This window comes from Macaca fascicularis, chromosome 6, assembly GCF_037993035.2.
Source record: "Macaca fascicularis isolate 582-1 chromosome 6, T2T-MFA8v1.1".
In the NCBI taxonomy this organism is placed as follows: domain Eukaryota; kingdom Metazoa; phylum Chordata; class Mammalia; order Primates; family Cercopithecidae; genus Macaca; species Macaca fascicularis.
In genome coordinates, this window is record NC_088380.1 from 62782903 (window position 1) to 62789397 (window position 6495).

Below are 6495 nucleotides of genomic sequence, written 5' to 3' on the forward strand. Positions count from 1 at the left end.
CTAATTTTCGTATTTTTAGTATTGATAGGTTTTGACATGTTGCCCAGGCTGGTCTCGAACTCCTGAGCTCAAGCAATCTGCCTGTCTTCGCTTCCCAAAGTGCTGGGATTATAGGTGTGAGCCACCACGCCCAGCCATATTCTATTCTTACAAGGACACTTCCTAGAAGTTGCAAGAAGTACCTTTGCTTTTATAGCATTGGCTAAAACTTACACATAGACATCCCACTTTCAGGGAAGGCTAGTAATGTGGTCTCTATTTTGGACATTAAGCACTAGTGAAATACAAGGGATTCTATTATGAAGAAAGCAGAGGAATTGGGTTAGAAGGGGACAACTTGCAGTCTCTACCATGAAAGTAAAATGGGCATCTGAGAGGTTTAATGACAAGGCTTGTCACCCTGGCCATGAAAACACTACTTTCCTTTCTAACTGTTCATTGTTAGCTTCTCGTTTGAGAGTAGGCACCAAAGGGAATCACTCTACACTCACCTTGGTTTTTCTCTCAGTTTTAACTTGATTTTGAAATCTTGACAGTAGGAACATCTTGGCAAACCCTGAAGGTGTTCACTGGACTCTTGGAGGCAGCCTAGGTTCTCAGGAGAAGAGCACTACTTTCAAACTCTAATGGAAAAATGCACTGTGAGGCAGTAGGTCTGGACTAGGGCCTGAAATTCTACATTTCTAACAAGGTCCCTAGTGACGCAGTGCTGCACTGCACAGACCATGTTTTTCAGTGCAAAGGTTTAGAGAACGTTCTCTATGGCTATCTGAGTCCCAGTCTGTAGTAGGATATTCAGGAAAGGATAGCGTAATTGCCCAGTGAGTTCTTCTTGCCTGCTGTACAAATAGAGTCTATTCACTGAGACAGTGCTGTTTCAGTAGAGAAAGAGCTTACTAAATGCAGAGCTAGCCAAGCCAGAACGATGGGAGTCTGTTACTCAGAACAGCTTCCCTAAAAGGTCAGAGGCTAGGGTTTTTCAAAGACAGTTTGGCAGGAAGAAGGGTAGGGAATGGAAAATGCTGATTGGTTGGGGATCATGGGGTGGGAAAATGGTCCTCTTGCACTGAGTCAGCTTCTGGGTGGAGGCCTCAGGACCGGTTGAGTCATGACTCACCAGTCCAGGTAGAGTCAGCTGGTCACCAGAATGCAAAGGCCTGAAAGAAAATATCAAAAGACCCATCTTAGGTAACACTCTAGTGATGTTATCTATAGGGGCAATTAGGGAAGTTACAAATCTTGTGACCTCTTCGAACGATGGCTGGTTATTGTTTAAGTATGCCCACTTTTAGCGGAGTTCTGGCCCCTCCCATAATTCTAATCTTGTGGCCTTCCTTTAGTTTTACACAGGCAGTTTCCGTTCCCAACAAGAAGGGGGTAGTTTTGGGAATAGCTATTGTCATCCTTGCTTTAAGGTAAATTATAAACTAAATTCCTTCCAAAGTTAGCTTGGTCTATTGTCCAGGAATGAACAAGGACAGCCTGGAGGTTAGAAGCAAGATGGAGTCAGCTATGTCAGATTTCTCTTACCATCATAATTTTGCAAAGGTGGTTTCAATGGGGGTGGTAGTGACCAGTATATCTGTTAGTGGTTTTCATATACTACTGTTCATAAGAATGCCCTTATGGAGCTTGGTAAAATACAGACTTCTAGGATCTTGACAATCGCTTTCAATGTGACAGGTATACAGTATACAGGTATACAGTAACAGATGTCTGATTTTTATAACAGGCACTCTGAGTTACTTCTGATAAAAGTGGTCAAGGAGCAGCATTTTGAGAAATATTGGTAGTCTGTGTGGGTGAGGGTCTTGACTTCTCGGATCATAAGTTTACAGAGATCCTGGTGTTCTGGGAAATGTGAGTTTTAGATAGTCTGGTTTAATTTATTAAAGGAGACACATATTGCTAATCTTCGTGGCCCAGGAAAATTTTATCAAAGGTACATTTTCCTCCATTTTGGAGTTAAGGGTTTTGTTCTTGCAGGAAGTTTGAGGGTGTCTTGGTCAGCTCAGCTGCCATAACAAAAGGCCATATATGCAGTGGCTTAGATAATAGATATGTATTTCTCACAACTCTGAAGAGTGGAGATCTGAGATCAGGGTGCCAGCATGGTTGGATTTTGGCAAGGGCTCTCTTCCTGGCTTGCAGATAGTCTCCTTCTATAGCCACCTTCTTGCTGCGTTCCCACATGGCAGAGAGGGAGTGAGCTCCCATCTCTTTCTCTTCTTATAAGGACATTAACCCCATGAGAATTTCATCCTCATGACCTCATCTAAACCAAATGGCCTCCCAAAGGCTCCATGTGAAATACTGTCACATTAGGGGTTAGGGCTTCCACATACAACTTTTTGGGGAACCCAAGCATTCAATCCATAACAGGAGATTCTGCATCACTATGAATGGTACTGGCTGATTAACAAGAGGTTTGGTGTGGATAGAGGTGGATGTGAGGGCAGGGGCAGGGGAGAATCAGAAAAGGGAAGAAGGAGAAGGGGCGGGGCAGAAGCTGATCTCTAGAGGGCATTGATGCATGCAGTCATGGTGCTGGCCATTGTAGAGGTGTTACTTCATTTAACATGGTAGAGGTAGTGGGGAGTGTTTCATTTTACCTTAGACATTTGTTTTAATATTATGTTTGCACATATTAAATATTTAATCTACAAAAGGGTTGGAGGAAAGAAATTGCTTTTCTGATGACCGAGTACCAGGACTCCTTTTTGCCTCTTCATCTTCATACCATGTACACTGCCTGAAAGGTGTTCCTCCCTCCCTTCCTCCTGCCTCCTTCCCATTCCCAGATCCACATCTCCAGTTCGGTCTTTGAATCCCATTCCCAGATCCACATTTCCAGTTTGGTCTTTGAATCCTCTGTACCTATAAGGGACTAGTTCAAGTGCTAGGTAGATACCTCTGTCACCCTTTTCAGGAGTCCCAGATCATAGTCCCTTCCATGGATTCAATCCTTCATTCATGTGGATTAAGTTTCCCACATTTCTGCAATCAGCCTGGGATTCAGGTCAAACCCCAAATACCAGTAATCCCAAACCAAGCAGCGACGGTGTTCTGAGATTGAAGAGTTGGTGGATGATTCATTCTCGTTTGGTTGCTTCTCCAGTGCACTCAATAGCTTCAGGCCCCGTTTCCCAGGAGATTACTGTTCCACCTCTGAGGAGAGAAAAATGTGGTGGCCCTAGGGGTTCATTTCTTTTGATCTTTCAGTAAATTAGCAGACAGCTGGCTCAGTGGGTCTGCATTAGCTTGATTAAAGAACAGGCTGATTCCAGCCCTGGGCTCCAGAGGCTCCATTTCCAATAAGGACACTTCCTTGACAAGAGAGCACCCAGTATTATAGCTATATAGATATTTCCTGTCCTTGTCCCCAAAAATGTTTGGAACTTGATGCTGGCGAGCTCTATTATACCTATCAATGTATTGCATTGATCAGGGTGTAGATTCCAGTCTGGGTCTGAAGACCTGAGAACAAAAAGCGGCAAAGGCAGAGAATATCAATATTCAATATTCAAGCTCAAGCAGTCAGACAGAGAGTGAATGGGACCTTCCTCTGCCTTTTTCTTCTGTTTGGTCCCTCTACAGATTGCATCATGCCCACCCACATTGGGGAGGGCCATCTGCTTTCTTATTCCACCAATTCAAATGCTCATCTCTTCCAGAAACACCCTCATAGACACACTAAGAAATAATGTTGGATCAGGCTGGGTGTGGTGGCTCATGCTTGTAATTCTGACACTATAGGATGCCAAGGTGGGTTGATCATTTGAGGTCAGGAGTTTGAGACCAGCCTGGCCAACATGGCAAAACCCTGTTTCTACTAAAAATATAAAAATTAACCAGGTGTGGTGGAGCATGCCTGTAGTCCCAGCTACTTCAGTGGCTGAGCCAGAAGAATAGCTTAAACCTGGGAGGTGGAGGTTGCAGCGAGCCCAGATTGTGCCACTGCACTCCAGACTGGGCAACAGAGCGAGACTTCATCTAAAAAAAATAAAGTTTAATCAGCAATCTGGGCATTCCATGGCCCAGGCACGATGACACATAAAATTAATCATCACATGTATTGTATATATATTTAAAATGTCTGTATACTAATATGCTTTGGCATCTTAAAAAATGTTTCCAGCTGGGCACGGTGGCTTATGCCTATAATCCCAGCACTTTGGGAGGCCAAGGTGGGTGGATCATGAGGTCAGGAGTTCGGGACCAGCCTGGCCAACATGGTGAAACCCCATCTCTACTAAAAATCCAAAGATTAGCTGGAAGTGGTGGCACACACCTGTAATCTCAGTTACTCAGGAGACTGAGGCAGGATAATTGCTTGAACCCAGGAGGCGGAGGTTGCAGTGAGCCGAGATTGTGCCACTGCACTCTAACCTGGGCAACAGAGCAAGACTCCATCTCGAAAAGCAAAGAAATCCCCAAAAAACAAAAACCTGTTTCCATCTCAGGATAGGCTGTCCCTCCCACTGCTGGCCCATTCTGGGATACAGCAAAGGGCTCATCTGGGAGCATGCTCTAGGTATTCAAATTGCCCAATCCAGGGCCTCATCTCCTCTATCTGGTCCATACACCCCAGGAAGCAATATTCTTCTGCCTTAATCATCCCAGGGCCAGGTACCGGGCAACTAGGGGCACACTTATAGCTTTCAGCTTGCTGAAATTATTCAAACTAGCCAATCCTAGTTTGTCTTTCCTATGGAAACTTCAATAAAGACTCTAGCATAAACCTTTTACTTGCTTCTATCTTCTGCTTCCTGACCACCCGGGTGTCTTTCCTCGTGGCCCTGAGTGGCCTGTTGTAGCTCCTGTCTCTAGGACCTGTGAGTATAATACACTTTGTTTTCTTGACACTCACCTCTGTCTCCTCTTGTGGTGGGCACCTGGCTGAACATTTCATAAAAGAATGCAAAACAGTTGACCATGGGCTTGGGACTTACATATGCCTGGCCGAAGCTTTTGGGATAATGAGGGCTCAGGGAACTCTGTGCCCTGTGCTACTTCTCTGCTTGTCATCTTCCCCCTTCCACAAAGCCTATTTTCTATCTGTATCATGAGGCATAAATGATGTATGTCTATGACTTCTTTGTAAAACAGTTTCCAAGTTTTGGTTATTAACCACTCCTGCATTTGAGGATAAAGTGACCTCTGTGGTGACAGATCATGGGATTAATAACAAATGGTTGGACCATTGCTTTCTTCCCACTTAATAAATATTCCATGAGTAATTGAATCCTGTTGAATTAGTTGGGCCATAAAGGCTTCTTCCTCCTTTGCTAGAAATGCAGCCAGAGTTGTGCTTTAAAAGACACGTGCACACGTGCTTACACTGAACAAATTCCCTGGCAGAAAGAAAGTGGTGGAGGAGTTAGAAAGGCAGAGAAAAGCAGAAGGCAGCACCAGAGGAAGGATGTACGTGAAAGCTTCAGTACATTATACAAATGAAATGGTGATATTCCCCAGTAGAAGGAGACCATGCTGTTTGGGGCTTCATACATCCTGTTTCTTCTTGTGGTTAAATTGAAAGAAATTAATGATGTTGGGAAGGAGGGAAAGCTGAAGGAAGACCAGAGCCTGATGCCTTGGGGTAATGATGCTGCCTCCGTCTGTGTCTTTTTAATGTTGAAAGGAGCCACCCCTTCTGCCTAATGGAGAAACATACCCAGTTTCCATGCAGCTTAGAATAGCTGGGGTTGAAGAGAAGGTGCAGGGTTTTCCTTTTTTTGGCTCAGTGCCTTTTTAGTTAGTTCCACCAACTCAGCTGGGGGACACTGGAGATAGAAGTGTGACTGCTGTTCCCCATCCATAGGGGCAGGCCACATGGGCAGACTACCTGACATTTGTATCCTGCTTCCCTGCAGGGTGAGGCAGTCTCATGAACAGAATCCCCCGAGCTGAAGCAGGGGGAGGGCTCTGGAGAAAGAGGGCCTGGGTGCAGATCCTGCCCATTTAGTGATCCCAAGACCTTGGGCAAATTTCGCTATCAACTTGCCAGGGAGAATTTCCAGTGCTGAGGATAGGGTGGTGAACAAAGGAACTTTGGTTCTTGCGGGGAAACAGTCTAAGAATAAGTAGCAAGAAAAGAAAAGAATGGCAAATTTTAATAAAGATTTCAAAGGACACACTGAGGGGCTGAAGGAGTGATGCTGGGGTGGGCTGGGAAGAGGACCAAGATATACTTCCTACATTCCGGGCACTCATATCCTACTGGGAGTGAGACACACACATACATACACACCTGCACACATGGTGGAATGCTGCAAAGAAAGCAAACAAGGGCCTAAGAGAGGAAAAGGCAGGGGATGCAGGTGGATGAATCCACTTCAGGTGGGTTGGTCAGGGGAGGCCTCTAGGAGGTGACCATCGAGCTGATAGAAGATGAGAAGGCTGCCCTTCAACAACAGGAGCAGAGCATTCAATCTGAAAACCAAGAACAGCCTATGCAAAGGGACTGAGGAGGGAACGAGCTGGGAGCACCCAAGG